Source organism: Acomys russatus, chromosome 22 (assembly GCF_903995435.1).
Source record: "Acomys russatus chromosome 22, mAcoRus1.1, whole genome shotgun sequence".
NCBI classification, from domain to species: domain Eukaryota; kingdom Metazoa; phylum Chordata; class Mammalia; order Rodentia; family Muridae; genus Acomys; species Acomys russatus.
The window spans coordinates 4339185-4357039 of record NC_067158.1 but is presented as its reverse complement, the minus strand read 5'-3'; positions in this window follow the sequence as shown (position 1 = coordinate 4357039).

The window sequence follows — 17855 nt, the reverse complement described above, 5'->3', positions numbered from 1 at the left end:
AGGGGGACTGGAGAGCCTAGAGAACATCCTCAGATTTACTCCTGTGATGACCTGCAAGGCACACAGATTTCCCCCCCCCCCCCCGCCCAGTCCTCCCCATGCCCTGCCACAGCCAGGCAGCAAGTGGGAGAAACCACAGACAGGTGGCACCAAGGGTGCAAATTTTCCTTTTCCACACCATGGTTTTGCTTTTCTGAATTTTTTAATTTAATATTTTTGTGTTTTGGAGAATTCTATATAAAAGTACTGTGTTTACATCATTTCTACCCTTCCTTTTCCTCCTCCAGGTCCTCCTGTGCCCCTCTGCTCTGTCTCAAATTCATAACACCTTCAATATTTATTATTGGTATACACACACATACTGTAATGATCATCATAAAACATGCCTTTCAGGGAGGTAAAAATAGCTTAGTCAGGATCCTCACTATACCCAAGGCTGCATTTGATAACCAGAACCCAGTGACTTCACTCACTCAAGATAACCAGACACACTCCTAGAACCCCATGATGCCCACTAGACAGCCATGCTCTGCTCTGCACATCTGGAGAGGCGCCACCTTGATCTGCCCTGTGGCTGGAGAGTCTCCCCCAGAATCTCGACCCTTGAATCAGAGATTTCTGTTAGAGACTGGACCTGACCTTCAGCTAAGATACATCACACAGTTGAGCAGACTTGGGGAGATAGACTTAGGACTGTAGTTAAGAATTTATAATGTAAACCTTATGTGATGACCCTCAGCATAATAAAATACAACTTTTGTTATACAAACTACATGTATCATCTACCTTTTTGTTTGAGACATACACACAGATATCATACACACACACACCACACACACATACACACACACAGACACACACACACACACACACACACACACACCTACTGTATCCATCTGCTGCTGCTAGCTCGTCGCAGTGGTGGTGCACACCTGTAATCCCAGTATCTAAGGAAGCAGAGGCAGGTGGATCTCTGTGAGTTCAAAGCCAGCCTGCTCTGCAAAGCGAATCCAGGACAGCCAAGGCTACACAGAGAAGCCCTATCTCAAAACACCAAACCAAACCAAAGCAAAACCTATCTTAAATTATCTAAGTAACAGTCTGCTAATTTCTAGCCAATAATTCAAATAAAGTTCAGTGTTCTACTTACCATCCATTCCATCCGCCATATTTTTTACTATTTTGAACATTAAAACTGAATGTCTTTAAGCGAGCCTTCCCAGCTTACCACAGCCTCTTTCCACTGTGTCACTCGGCCTTGCTGTAAGCATCTGTGTCAGCTATCGAGGTCCTCAGCTCATCCGCCGTCAGAGAAACAGCCAGCACTTGGACTCCAGTGACCATGACCGTCATCCCTGGCTAACAATGAGCAGATATTCCCTTTGTTCCTCCCTGAGACCCGAGCTTCCTTTATAAAGCCGGCTGTGCTCCTGAGCAGCTGGGACATTCACCTTCCTGACCAGGGCCTGAGAAAATGAAAAGTTTCATTTCCGTATAAATGATACATATTATTATAAGCAGTAATACGTATGTGCTGCACTTCAACGTTACCAAGGTTCTTCACGATTTTTTTGTGTGTGTGTGTGATACTAATAACAATAACAGTACTAATAACCGGTACTCGTGTCTTGAGCTACTTTTTTATTAAATAAAATCAATACCATGGGAAAGTGCTTCCTGCTCCTCTTCTAGCTTCGGGTGTTTCCTGGCAGCCTGAATAGCAGTAAACAAGAGTGAGATGTTATTGTCACCAGTCTTTCAAGACCTAGCTAGACAGCTCTTTCATTAAACCTTCCTTGACCACCCCACCCTTGAACTCCCTCTTTGAATTCCAGCAGTGGTTAGTTCTCCTTAGTTTTCTTGGTCATTGTGTGTGCACACAGCCTTGTACTGCCTCCATTGTTGTCACGCTGTTATTTAAATATTTGTGGAACAAAGACTCTAGTCATTAATTGTTTGCGTGTTTATCTCATCTCTCCTGAACTGGATTATGGGCTTCCCGTGTCAGAGACGGTGCTCTCCGCTATACTTTACAGCACACTCCCTCTGTGCCAGGCACCTAGTAAGTGCCTTTGATTTCATCTGAAGAGAATGTTGGGTCCTACAAGTGCCAAACGAATATGTCTCTTAAAACTCCTCCTCTGTAGGCTGCGCCTTCTGGAACACAACTAGAGAAAAGCTTTGAAGTGAGGTTATGGTGTATTTCTTTCTGATTCCTTCCCAGGAATTGAAAGCGCCCGTTGTCTACCCTAGCAAAGAAAGATCATTTGAATCTTTCTAATGCAAATTTCAGTATATACTCTTCTTTGTCATGAAGGTCATCTGCTAGAATCTAAAAGTGTCTGTTGGTAATGACTATTTAAGTGGCATATTTCTAATCTTTGAAAGGACAGCCCCATGTTTAAAATTATTTTCTTATTTGTCTATTGTTGCAACTTAAAGCCCTTTTGCTTATATGCACTATAAAAATGTTAATAGCTACATATAGAGTGACTTTACGACTGTGGTGTCATTTTTCTCAGCTTGATCAGCTCTTTTGAATGGCATCATTATGATCAAAGTTGTTTACAGTAATAAAATATGAATAGTTTCTATAAAAAAAAGTAGACACCATTACAATTAAACAGAATCTGGCATTTTAGAATGTCATAAGCAGTCACAATGGCAGTGTGGGATAAGCAAGTCTACATACAAACATAAGAGTGACCCACAGAAGTCTTTGAAACACAAAAATGAATGCAAATTGGGGAAGTGCCATGATACAGAGTTGGGTGGGAGGCAGAATATTCAACCTACCTGGACCCTATGAACAAAATAATGTGCAGTTTGTTAATATTTTCTTTATAATGGGAAATGTCTCAATAAAACTTGGGTCTTAATACTTCACTTGATTATGAATCCTGGAAAAATGAGCACATTCTTATTTGTGGAGTACTTATTCAGTTTTATTACCAAGATATTGAAAAACATGACAGCCGAGGCATATAAAATAATGCTATACATCTTTCTACTGAGTATTAACACATTCAAATGCCATAAAAATCTCTCCATCAAAATACTGATTTTAACACTATTTTTCATTTTTGTAAATATTGACCTCTTTCTGTCTGATGTGTGCATTCATTGCTACAAACACTAGAAGGGGGATAAGGAAGACATTTGAGGAAATTCTAGTCAACCATTGTTGCTGTTGCTTCAAGCTTCTGAAACAGGACTGGGGGGCTGTAAGAGATAGTAGGCTGGCTTGGAGATAAAGGAACCGGTCTTGGCAATTTCACAAGGTGGTTGCCTTCAGATTGCTTAAAGTAAGTAAAAACTTGAGAACTGGAAAAGCAGCTGAATCCAAGAATGAGCTCTTTTGTTGTAGAAGCAGAATCAGAATTCACATGGTTCTTGGTATGTGAATACGTAGGAACTTGTGTATAAATATAATTAAAAATCAGCTTAAGAATGTTGTAAGTAATGCCAACAACACTAGAGTGTAACTCAGGACCTTTGATTGTTCTGCTAATTCATTCTTTATGTGTGTGAATAATGAAAGCATTTTGCCATGTCAAAATAGTTTATCTGCTGAATGAAGAGAGTCCAAGCTTGCCAGACCTTCCTCTGGGGCCTCACATATACTGTTCTTGACACACGTGGGCAGCGCAGGGCTCTGCAGCCTTGGACATCGCTGGTGGCCATTTGGGCAATGGCTTCAGCATCACTCAGATTTTTCTCTGATTTCCAAGATAAAAATCACCGAGGACAATCCTTCTGCCTTGCGCTCTCTCTCTCTCTCTCTCTCTCTCTCTCTCTCTCTCTCTCTCTCTCTCTCTCTCTCTCCTCTATGTGTGTCACACTATGCTGTTATGTGTGTTCACATGTGTGTACATGTGGGTAGGAATGCATTCACATGTGTGTGGAGGCCAGTGCTGGGTGTCTTTTGTTATTACTGTTGATCTTACACTTTTGAGACAGAGTCTTCCATGGACCCTGACACTTACCAACCTGGCCAGGCTTTCTCGGTGACCTTTAGGGACCCTCTTGTCTCTCGTTGCCCAGTGCTGGGATTATAAGCACATTACTTCACTAAGCCTTTTGTGTATGTGGTGTGGGATGGAACTTTATGGACTGAGCCCAGACCTCTGGCTTCCTCACTCTTCTGTATAAATATTTCTCTATTTATTCATCAGACAATTATTGTACAGCTAAGCTTGTGCTAGGCAGTGGCTTAAGAGATCTGGGGCCACTTTGAAGGCTATAACAATGTAGAGAAACAAGCAGTTTTTAATTAAATAAACACAACAAATAATCATTGGACTAAATAGACTCCGACTCTAAGAAAGATGCAATTCTTTCTATTTTGAGGAAAAATAAAATGACTGTTCATACAGAAAATAAGATCAATTTTTAATCATCTATCTTTTAAACTTCTTTTGTAAAAATTTGCTAACCAAAATTGATTAATAAATATTTAAAACTGTGATAGCTACAGTCAAACCCCATACTGTTATTCTCTCGTGAAAAATTAAATTGAGTTACTGGTTTGATTAATTTTGAAAGCTCTTCTTTAGGGTTATAGGCATCTGACGGAAAAATTGAAGTGATGATTGATTTACATGACACACTTTAATGGAAAGTAGCATAAAGCATTGCAAAAGGCCTCTGACTCTTTCAAAGATGAATGAACCCCAGTGAGAAATGCCAGGTTTGTAGGTCAGAGAAAATGCCTCTCTGAGGAACCCTCACCTCTGGCATGCTTCTCCTGTGCCACACTGGCTGGTCAGGGAGCTTTCTTTTGCATTCCTGATCCGTGTTTTCTGTGCATAGCAGCTAAACCAAGCAGTGGTACTCTCCCCTCACACAATGGTAACAGCAAGCTTCATCAAAGAACAGTAAATGCAAAGAGCTGACAGTTTGAGTTTCAAGCATCCACATTATACAGTGGAGGTCAGAGACTAGCAAACCTCCTCTGCTACCCTCCATTAGGAAGACATTGGCTGCCTGTTAGACACCTTTGTATTTACATTGTAAGCAGAATTGACAGCACACTGTAGGCATTCCCAGCAACTGTGGAGTAGGTGAAGGGTTAATCCTGTCTATAACTGTACTGTGGGTCACCCAAGTTTATTTATTTATTTATTTGTATTCATGCTTTCCAAATGTTCTATAATTGTACTTTTTTATCACGACGGGAGACAGGGCTTAGTCGGTGGTTGAACCTTCGCCTGCTATGTACAGACTCTGTGTTTGATCTCTAGAACTGTAAGAGACAAACAAACACACCTCACAGTCAGTGGAGAAAAAAATAGTAGGCAACGGAAACATGTGTTAGAATCCTCTTTGGCATCTTCCGCAGTTCAGCGTGCCCTCAAGTTGCTGCATTTGTTGCTTGTGGCCCATCAGTACAGAGACAGGCTGCCAGAGGTGTGGCGTCCTATTTTTTCCTCCCTTTGGGCACCAGAACTTTTACTGTCGTATCTCCTGTAAGATCTGAACTTGGAGAAGGCAACAGTCAAGACAAATCGATATTTACTAATTACTTAATGAGCTTAATGCTTAGTTTACCCAGTATCTTCCTGCATTCTATGTCGGTGTTAATGAGCTCTTAGACCATGTGGGTGACCTTTAACACAACAATTCACATCATGTCAAGTAAATTTGAGTAAAAACCATGCATGTATCCTTCAAATGTGTTTTCAAAATAAGTTGTTTATCCTCTAGCAAAAGTGTTTCCATCCCCAAAATTCTTCCTAGGAAAGAGAGGCCTATCTACCAAGGCAAGACATCCTTGATAGCAGTAGTGTCATCATTTTCCAGCTGAGGACAGAGTAGCAATCCCATGCAGGACAAAGTGACTGAGACAACATTCCCACAAGACCTGTACTCCCATGCTGGTCAGCCTGCTCCTAAGATACTCTTTTTAGCCAGACTCTGTAGAACCACCTGATGACACAAAGTTGTCAGGTTTAGAATTTGCAGCAAGAAAGCTGCAACTACTTTACTTTCAGAAAAATAAGTGAAATGTCAAGCATGTCGCTTAAATTCTGGTTCCTAGGGGAAGTAAACCAGCCCCTCAGTCAACTGTGGCTACAAGGAGTCGCAGTGATGGTTTTCCTTCACCTGAGATCTCTTTCCGCTTATGCTCAGCCCTCCCACCTCCCGTTAGCTGATCTGCCATGACCCATGGTGTTCGCATCATATTGATTTGTATATCATAATGAGTAGTTCCTTATTTTAGAGCATAAATGCTAATCATAAGATTTGCTCACTTATTGTCCTTTGGGGAACCACAGAAGAATATCTTTAGATTTAATACTAATACATCTTTTCTTTTCTTTTTTTTTTTTTTTTTTTTTTTTTTTTTTTTTTTTTTTTTTTTTTTTTTTTTTTTTTTTTTTTGTCTAATTCCGCTATTACTAGATACAGCATAGATCCATGTAATTCTGGGACGTAGAAAAATACATGCTATGTCAAATGGTTCACTCAAATTACTGGTTATTTTATCTTCAAAATTAAAGATCCATATTGGAGCCATTTTCAATCTTCTGTTCCTTATGTATAGGAGGGAAATTTATGTAACTCGTGGTTTTTTTTTCAAAGGAAGTCAACAATTATGATTTGAAAAAAGCCTTCCACCTCAAAGCCTATCACATTTGCTGTTACAATGAGCATGGAAGTCAGGTAGCATTCCTACCTGGAGTAGCTGAGTACGCGCTGTTTCTGGGCCTCTAAACAACCGCCATTTGGGGCCTGGACAGATGGTTCAGAGACTAAGAGTGCTGTCTGCTCCTCCAGAGGTCCTGAGTTCACTTCCCGGCAACCACATGGCGGTTTGCAGCCATCGATAATGAGATCTGGTGCCCTCTTCTGGTGTGCAGGTGTTACATGCAAGCAGAACACTGTATATGTAATAAATAAATCTTAAAAACAAACAAACAAACAAACAACAACAACCAACATTTAATGAAAACTATCTGAGCACCGTTATTATTCCTGTGTCCCTTCATGTGCTGCCTCCTTCATGTTCCTCCCTAAGTTGCTGCTACCTCCTCCCACCACTTCCTCTTCTTCTTTTTCTTCCTCTACTCCTTCTTCTCTTCCTTCTTCCCTTTTTCTTTTGAGACAAGTTTTCGTTGTGCAGTTGGATTGTCCTTGCTATTTATCCCAGGCTGGTCAGGGCTATGTAACCCAGCCTGGTCAGGAGCATGTGATTGTCCTGTCTTAACCTCCAGATTGTTGACACTGCCAACATGCACAGCACTGTTATATCAACCACAGCTGACTTCTACGAGCTTCAACATGTTTGAATCAGAGTTAGCGTTTGTGTAACGTGGACTTGGGTATTGTTAAATAGGTCGTGGAATGAAACCAGAGAAGGGTAAAAGCTAAAGAGCAGACATGTGCAGCCTTTTCAGAGGCAGGACCATAAACATAGTCATCCAGGGGTGGCGCCTTACCCTTGCAGTCTCGCCACTATGGAGGTCAAGGCAGGATTAGGACTTTGAGGCCAGTGTGAACTACAAAGTGAGGGCAAGAAGATTGTGTTTTTAAAATCCCCACCTTTTTTCATTTTGATTTCTTGGCATTCAGATCTTCAAATATGTATCATGTGAAAATCAACTGTCAAAGGCCACCTGGGAGGGCTAAGGAGTCTGCGTGTCCACCTAGTGCTCTGCAAAGCACAGCAGACTGCAGCTTAGTTACCCACACACCCTTCGGACACACACTTAAAGCTGGGCGATGACAGCCACCGTCCCCATTTTCTCTCAGCCCGTGAGACATAAAATCCATGACATTCTCTGCTTCGTTCCTCCATACCTGATCTGGGCATCTCCTCCTCCGTGAGGTGCCAGGTTAGAGCCATGGCCAGTAAGGTGACCGTAGTTTGCACTTGCTTAGCAATGCCTTGTGTTGTCTGACATAAGCATTAGCCCTCCTTGTCACCAGTGATCTTGGAAGAGGTCTCCTGAAGAACTTCAAAAACTGTCACTTTGACTTAAGAAAAAAAAAAAAAAAAAGCAATTACTTGAAGAAATGAATTCTTTTTTTTTTTCATTGTATGTTATGTACGCATGTGAAACAACGTTCCAAAATGGGATAAAAACAGAAAGATCAGCTGGCAACCAGGAAGCCTCTGAGCTGTGCTGTAAATGGCTGATGGATTGATGAGAAGAATTCAACTCCTCGGGCACGGTATTTAGCTAAGAATTTAAATATTTCAGCAGCTATGTATCCTTAGGATTCTGGGAATGGGTTAATATCCCTGAGTACAAACCAAAGTTTCGGGGTGTTGCTAACTGACAGTGCAGATCTCTAAGTTACAAACAGGAGAACCATACACACCAGGGAATGTGACACACGCCACACACCAACTTGCAGTGATGTGACACAATCGTGCCTTCACAGGTCATGAGTGTTACATGCCTTTCTGTTCACATCACATCAGTTTTGGTGAGCAGAAGTAGACGAGGTCTTTTTTTTTTTTTTTTTTTTTTTTTTTTTTTTAATTTTGGAGGCAGGGTGGTCAGACATTTTAGAAAACTAGTTGTATTCCTGTCTTCTTCAAAATAAGGATATTATAGCCGGCAGGATGGCTCGCTGCCAGAGACCCACGCAGCACAGCCCACATGGTGATCCTTACCTCTGAATGCCTACAATATGATAGGCTTGGGAAAAGTGACACTTCCGGCATGTAGTCAAGCCTGATCAGGTGAGTGTGGTCCCTGAAAGCCACATGGGAGGAGAGAGCTGACTTCCCAAAGCTGTCCTTTAGCCTCTACATGACTATGGCACACCCGAGCCCCCGTTCAGCCTACATTCATGTACGTATATGTGCACACAAATAAATAAGGGTAAAATCTTTAATTTAAACAAAAAGGTTAGAGCAGAAATGCCAGAGTGCCAGAAAGGACGCGGGAGGATGGGGACTCAGAGAGATGTGGGTAATGACGCCCACAGTTTCCAATAACCAGGAGCTTCCCCGAGTCTCCCAGAGTCTCCTGAGAGTGCTGAAGCTCCCTCGTGGCAACACCCCCCCCACACACACACACACTACTTATTTCACCTCCACTTCTCTTCCCAGACCCCAAACATCTGTGAATACTATTGGTAACGCAGCCGCATTCTCGCTAATAGAGCTATGCAGCCAGATGACTTAATGGAACCCTTTGATAACAAAGCAAATTACCATTTAAACTAAAAGGAAAAGGTAAATATATTAAAGAGAGAGCGGGGGACGTTCTTGAAACAAACAAAGAAACAATGTGTAGACAGCACTGCTTGACTGAAAACGACTTTTAGAGTAAAGAGTTAGAAATCCAGCAGGAGGAAGCGTGCACAATTCCCTGCAGTTCTGGCACCTTGAACCCAGAACCACCACCGTCACTGCAGCCGCCACCGCCACCGCCACAGCTTCCACCGCCGCCACCACTGCTGCCGCCACCACCCTCTCTACAGCCTTGTTTCGTTCTGTCACTTATGTGCAAGGCCAGCGGATGCATTTGCCAGCCCCCTTCCAGATTCTTGTCATTAACACTGTTTTCCCAGAAAAGCCATTTGCTGCCAGAGACCCACACAGCGCAGCCCACATGGTGATCCTTAGTTCTGAATGCCTACAATATGATGAGCTTGGGAGAAGTGGCACTTCAGCTGCTTCATTCTAGCCAGGCAGGGTCCCCTAGGTTTGGTCATCTGTGCTTCAGGGGTGCCTCGCCAACCCATCTCAGGCACCCCTGGCAAAAGATAATTGTTCAGAGCAGGGACCATCACAGAGAAGGTACCTCCAGATGGAGGAGGACAGTGTTCACAGCTGATGTATCTTTTTTTTTTTTTCTAAATGAATTGAGGGTTTCTACTAGCTAGCTTATAAATGAAATTTCAAATGTAACTTGACATTGACTGTGAAGCTCCTCTCTAGTAATAAAGAATGAAAATGTAGGTAATGACAAGTGGGTACAAAGCCCTCAGAGGAGGTAACTGCTGGCACGTGTCACCATTCCCCAATGTTCCATATCTGTGTAATTCATAAATACCCACTGCACTCAGTGTGGATCCAGGTAGCGACACAGGAGGAAAGAAATTCTAATAAAATATATTTGATATAGAGAAGCCAAATTCAGACCTAGATTGATTATATCCAAGCAACTCAGCAAGGACACTCAGATCCACATTATGCAATGTGAGGAAAGTTCAGATGACCAGGTGACATACCTTACCAAAGCCATTCCAGAAAATACTACCTGTATTTTAAGGTGATGAAAATGAGTAATGAAAAGGCAGGATCACATTATCAGTGAAATCAAGCATAAAAAATGTGAAATTTAAGTCATGTCAAGAATGCCTCTATGTAAAACAAATTGAAATTAAATGTTAATGAAAGTTAGGGAAGTACACTGTTAAAAATTGTAAATTATAAGTTTCAACCGTCAGATAAGGGGAGATTTAAATTCTATATTTGTCAACACCAGTATGAATTTTGTTTATTTAAAATGCTTTTCAATTGTCACAAGTTTTAGCAGTGTTATGATTCACATAATAAATTCTGACATGATAGATGAATGTATGAATGTATATTATATTTTTGTTATATGTGAAAATATATTAAAAGACGACCTAGATAACACAAAAAATTGTTTTTGCAAATTAAAATAGGCAATAACGTGGAGTTTTAAAAGGCTTCTAGGAATTTAAAAAGAAATAGTACCTCAAGAGTAAAAACAAGATTTCATAGTGAGATAACAGAACATACAAAAATGAGAGCCTGTGGATTCACAATGCAGGGAGAGGTTAGCCAGGGTAGGAGCTATTTATCATAGCAACAAAAATCAAAGCAGCTATTTAGAACTACGAGAGCCTTAAACATCACTTGCTATGTCAGAAACAAATATTCCATTTTGTTTGGCAGAAGGTAGAGCAATTAATGTCACTCTTCTGTTAGTTTTTATTTTCACTAATCTCAGCTTTACCTGTTGTACCCATTACTTCTCTGTTGCTGTGGCAAACACCCTGACTCAAAGCAACTTAAGGAAAAACAAGTTTATTTTGATTTACTGTTCCAGAGGGAGAGTCCACATAGTGATAAAGGTGTGGCAGCAGATGACAGGAGCGAGAAGCTGGCTGGGCACATTCTGTCTGCACACAGGAAGGGGGAAGACACACACACACACACAGAGAGAGAGAGAGAAAGAGAGAGAGAGAGAGAGAGAGAGAGAGAGAGAGAGAGAGAGAGAGAGAGAGAGAGAGAGAGAGAGAGAGAGAGAGAGATCAAAAAGTAGAGCGAGGCTATATAAAAATATGCCACCCAGTGACTTACTTCCTCTTACAAGGCTTCACCTCCTACAAGTTTTGTAACCTCGCTGAACGGGACCACCAACGAGGGACCAGGTGTTCAAATGCACACACCTACAGGAAACATTATTGTTCAGTCAAACCCCTGCACCTGAGTTAGTGAATATAGCAAAATGCTATGCAAAAACTGCTGGTAGTTTAGTTTATTTTGGAACTAGAAATAAAGTAACTTGACGGGCTCTCACTGAGAATTGCAGGCGTGGAAGGTTGGAGCACTCTGACCAAGTTTGGAATAATAGTGTATATTTTGTTTTTCAAATGCTCTGAAATTTTCAGAAGCATGAGGCCAAGTCTACCAGAACTCTGTGTGGTGATGTTTTGTGCCTTAAGTGAGGTGGGCTGGCTGCGTTCCTTATGCCTCCATCCAAGAGCCAGGGTATCACATCCCAGATTATATCTACTGTAACTTTAGCCACCCTCTGTTATTGTGTACATAGTCATCAGGAAGCTAAAGGCAAATCTCCATTTGGTTCCATTTTGAGTTCAAAGCTAGCAGCAGCACGCCTCTGCACCTTATATACATGCTGCTCCAGTGCCATTCCACAAGAACAGGTAACAAATAATGTATTTCTAAAAGTAAGCAGGGAATCATTTTGAGAGCTTATTGGAGTAGACCAGGACCACATGCACACATGGCCTTATTAAAACAATGTCAGAAAAAAACACACCTGAGGATTTATGGAACACAGCAGCCTGAGGAATGGGACAGTCCCCTCCCTTGGACCCCACAAAAGGAGAACATCTAAAAATGCCAGCATTCGCAGCTTCCAAGATGGGATTGAAGACCAGATAGTTTAGTCTTTCAATTAAGCTTAGTAGGTTAGGGGTTAAGATGTTTTTAGATCAAGATAGATGTTTTTAAGTTAATAGAGATGAGATATGATAGATATTGATCTTTATTCAGAAATTTGGACCTAACAAGATAAGAAAGATGTTTACCTCAAAGTTGCCAAATACAAATACACTATGAATGTAACATTTATGTAATTATGTAATTCCTGATTGTCTCATGGTTCTTCCTGCTGTATGTAGTTTATTGTATTCATGTGTAATAACATAAATGTATACATTAAAAAATAAGCACAATAAAAAATGCCATGGTTACAGTCCACACTGACCTTTCATCTGACCATTTGGGGTGTTCATTAAGGGACAGACAGAACTCTCTCTCTCTCTACTCTCTCTGCTCAGGTCTCATTACTGAAGTAGCCTACTTGATTTGTTACCCATCTGCTCACATGTCACTGGTCTAGAGTGCAGACCCAATCCCACCCTTTACCTCTGTGTCTCCAGAGTCTGCATCTTGCTTCTCCACCTCAACTCCATTCTGAAGTTGGGCTTCAACTAGTGACCTGTGGTGGGTCTCTATCAGGGTTCCTTATCTAAGACCTCACTGGAGACAGGGCCTCTGAATCCTATTAGCCTTCAGCTTCTGCCTCAAGTTAGGTCTACCAAGCTCCTTGGACTTTGCAGTGCCTTTTTAAGCCCTTTTATATCTTTTCTTCAACCTACACACACACACGCATACATACACACACACACACACACGCACGCATGTATACATATGTATAAAGATATAATTATTGGGGAGATCCAAGATGGCGGCGAGCAGAGTGGACCATGTTTAGGAGCTCCAGTAAATGATTCAGGGAATTGCATGGAATTCTTAATCAGGAACACCAAGCTCCCCACCCTACTACAGCGGGAGTACTCCATAGTTCGAAAGGACCAAAATACAGAAAACCTGCGTACCCCTTCTTCTCTGCACCCCATGGAACCTTCTCCAAAATTGATCACATCGTAGGTCACAAAGCAAGCCTCAACAAGAGGATTGAAATAATACCTTGTATCCTATCAGATCACCATGCTCTTAGGCTGCAATTCAACAACAACAGAAATAACAAAAAGCCTACACGTACATGGAAACTAAACAACTCTCTGCTAAATGACACCTGGGTCAGGGAAGAAATAAAGAAAGAAATCAAGGAGTTTCTGAAATTCAATGAAAATGAAGGAACAACATACCCAAATTTGTGGGATACATTGAAAGCAGTGCTAAGAGGAAAATTCATAGCACTAAGTGCCTTTAAAAAGAAATTGGTGGGGGCTGGAGAGATGGCTCAGTGGTTAAGAGCGCCACCTGCTCTTCCAAAGGTCCTGAGTTCAATTCCCAGCAACCACATGGTGGTTCACAACCATCTATAATATAACCTGATGCCCTCTTTTGGCCTGCAGGTGTACATGCAGACAACACTGTATACATAATAATAAATAAATCTTTAAAAAAAAATAAAATAAAAAAATAAATTGGAAACATCGCACAGAAGCATCTTAACGACACAACTGGAAGCCCTAGAAAAAAAAGAAGCAGAAACACCCAAAAGGAGTAGACGTCTGGAAATAATCAAACTCAGGGCTGAAATTAACAAATTAGAAACTAAGAAAACAGTCCAAAGAATCAGCAAAACCAAGAGCTGGTTCTTTGAGAAAATCAACAAGATAGACAGACCATTAGCCAAACTAACTAAAAGGCAGAGAGACAGTATTGAAATCAACAAAATCAGAAATGAAAAGGGAGACATAACAACAGACACTGAAGAAATACAAAGAATCATAAGATCCTACTTTGAATGCATATATGCCACACAATTTGAAAATCTAAGGGAAATGGATGATTTTCTTCATCAAGTCCACTTGCCAAAACTGAGTGAAGAACAGATAAACAAGCAAAATAGTCCCATTTCCCCTACAGAAATAGAAGCAATCATTGATAGTCTCTCAACGAAAAAAAGCCCAGGGCCAGATGGTTTCAGTGCAGAATTCTACCAGACCTTCAAGGGTGAGCTAATACCGATACTCTTCAAGCTACTCCAAAAGATAGAAATGGATGGAGCATTACCAAATTCATTCTATGAGGCCATAGTCACATTGATACCTAAACCTCACAAAGACCCAACGAAGAAGAGAATTTCAGACCAATTTCTCTTATGAATATTGATGCAAAAATACTCAATAAAATAATTGCAAAATGAATACAAGAACACATCAAATATATCATTCATTTACAATGGCCAATTAGGCTTCATTCCAGGCATGCAGGGATGGTTTAATATACAGAAATCCATCAATGTAATCCACCATATAAACAAACTGAAAATAAAAAACCACATGATCATCTACTTAGATACAGAGAAAGCATTTGATAAAATCCAACACGCATTTATGTTTAAAGTTTTGGAGCAATCAGGGATACAAGGCACATACCTCAACATAATAAAGGCTACGTACAGCAAGCCAATAGCTAAAATCAAATTAAATGGTGAGATACTCAAGGAAATTCCTCTAAAATTGGGAGCAAGGCAAGGATGCCCACTCTCTCCATATCTCTTCAATATAGTACTGGAAGTTCTAGCCAGAGCAATAAGACAACAAAAAGAGATCAAGGGTATCCAAATGGGAAAGGAGGAAGTCAAATTATCCCTATTTACAGATGATATGATAGTGTATATAAGTGACCCCTAAAATTCCACCAGAGAACTCCTACAGCTAATGAACACCTTCAGCAAATTGGCTGGATAAAAATTAACTCAAAAGTCAGTAGCCTTTGTATATACAAATGACAATTATGCAGAGGAAGAAATTAGGAAAACTATAGCCATCACGTTAGCCACAAGCAATATAAAATATTTAGGAGTTACTCTAACCAAGTAAGTGAAGGATTTGTTTGAAAAAAATTTCAAAACTCTGAAGAAAGAGATTGAAGATGACCTGAGAAGATGGAATGATCTTCCTTGCTCGTGGATTGGGAGAAGTAACATAGGAAAAATGGCCATCTTACCAAAAGCAATTTACAGCTTCAATGCAATTCCTATCAAAATACCTACACAATTTTTTTAAAACATCGAGAGTTCAATTCAAACAAAAAACCGAGAATAGCTAAAACAATCTTGTACAATACAAGATCCTCAGGAGGAATCTCCATACCTGATCTCAAGCTGTACTATAGAGCAACAGTAATTAAAACAGCATGGTACTGGCACAGCAAGAGGCTGGTTGATCACAGGAATCAAATCGAAGACCCAGATGTGAATTCACACACATATGATCACTTGCTTTTTGACAAAGAAGCCAAATTCATTCAATGGAAAAAGGATAGCATCTTCAACAAATGGTGCTGGTCTAACTGAATATCTACGTGTAGGAAAATGCAATTGGACCCATATTTGTCACCATGCGCAACACTCAAGTCCAAGTGGATCAAAGACCTCAACGTAAAACCAAAGACACTAAATCAGTTAGAAGAAAAAGTGGGAAAGAGCCTGGAACACATTGGCACAGGAGACAACTTCCTGAACAGAATACCAACAGCCCAGATCTTAAGGACAACAATTAATAAATGGGACCTCATGAGGCTGACAAGCTTCTGTAAGGCAGGAGACACTGTCAATAGCAAAAAGTGACAGTCTACAGACTGGGAAAAGATCTTCACCAACCCTACATCTGACAAAGGTTTAATATCCAAAATATATAAAGAACTCAAGAAATTAAACACCACCAAACCAAATAACCCAACTGAGAAATGGAGCTCAGAATTAAACCGAGAATTATCAACAGAGGAATGTTGAATGGCTGATAATTACTTAAAGAAATGCTCAACTTCCTTAGTCATCAGGGAAATGCAAATCAAAACAACTCTGAGATTCCATCTTACACCCATCAGAATGGCTAAGATCAAAAGTTCAAGCGACACCACATGCTGGCAAGGATGTAGAGAGAGCAGAACACTCCTTCATTGCTGGTGGGACTGGAAACTAGTACAGCCACTTTGGAAATCTATCTGGCACTATCTCAGAAAACTGGGAATAAGACTTCCTCAAGACCCAGCTATTCCACTCCTTGGAATATACCCAGAAGATGCTCCAGCACACAACAAGAGCATTTGCTCAACCATGTTCATAGCAGCCTTATTCATAATAGTCAGAACATGGAAACAGCCTAAGTGTCCCTCAGGAGTAGAATAGATAAAGAAAGTGTGGTACCCCTGGGCCCAAATCTGCCTATCATAATGTTCTACTGCCAATGGTCAGAACATTCTCCACAGTTGAGTGGAGAGTGGGATATGACTTTCTCACGTACTCTGGTGCCTCACATTTGACCATGTCCCCTGGAGGGGGAGACCTGGTGGCAGTCAGAGGAAGGACAGCAGGTTGCCAAGAAGAGACTTGATACCCTATGAGCATATACCGGGGGAGGTAATCCCCCTCAGGAACAGTCATAGGGGAGGGGAAAAGGAGGAAAATGGGAGGGAGGGAAGAATGGGAGGATACAAGGGAAAGTGTGGTACATTTACACTATGGAATACTACTCAGCTATTAAAAACAAGAAATTCCCGAAATTTGTTGACAAATGGATTGAACTAGAAATGGTCATAATGAATGAGTTACTCTAGAAGCAGAGTCAAATGGTATATACTCACTTATTTCTGGACACTAGCCCAAGGGGCATGTCTCATGAAAGTCTTCACTTACCAGGAAAGTGGGAAAGAGGGGAGGACATCCTATTGGGACTCTAGGTGAGAGAAGCATGGGAGAATGGGGAAATAGAAGGATCCATAGGGTCCTAGAAACCTTCAAGAAGAACATTATGATGGGTGGATCTGGGGCCTAGGGGTCCTGGTTAAACTACGGTACCAACCAAGGACGATATAAGCAGTGAACTTTGAACCCCTACCCAGATCCAGCCAATGGACAGGATAGTTGAGTGGAGAGTGGGGTCTGACTTTCTCATGAACTCTGGTGCCCCATATTTGACCACATCTCCTGGATGGGGAGGCCTGGTGGCACTCAGAGACAGGATAGCAGGCTACCAAGAAGAGACCTGATACCCTATGAGCATATACACGGGGAGGAAGTCCCCCTCGGTCACAGTCATAGGGGAGGGGAGTAAGGGGAATACGGGAGGGAGGGAGGAATGGGAGGATACAAGGGATGGGATAACAATTGAGATGTAATATGAATAAAGTAATAAAATATATTTTTAAAAAGATATAATTATTACATCACATGTAGTGTGTATTCTGAAGGTTTGTAATTGTAACCGATGTTGGAATAGAAGAATCTGTATTTACCAATAACCAGCTATCAAAAAAAAAATGAGGACTACTTAGCCAATTACAGCCCAAAACAAACAAAAATAAAACAAAACAAAACAAACAAACAAAAAAAAAAAACAAGAGAAAACAAACACAGCTTGTGAACTTATTGTTCTTCAATCAATTTATGAGCTTATAGAAAGACAGAAATGCATTTGTATGTTTCTGACGTAACATGTTCACACTTTCAAATGGATTTTGCTTCTCTCTCTCCCTCTCTCTATCTGTGTGTGTGTGTCTGTCTGTCTGTCTGTCTGTCAGTCTGTCTGTCTGTCTGTCTGTCTCTCTCTCTCTCTCTCTCTCTCTCTCTCGTGTGTGCTCATGTATGTAGGTGAGTGTAAATGTGTACATATAAACATGTAGAAAGCCAGGC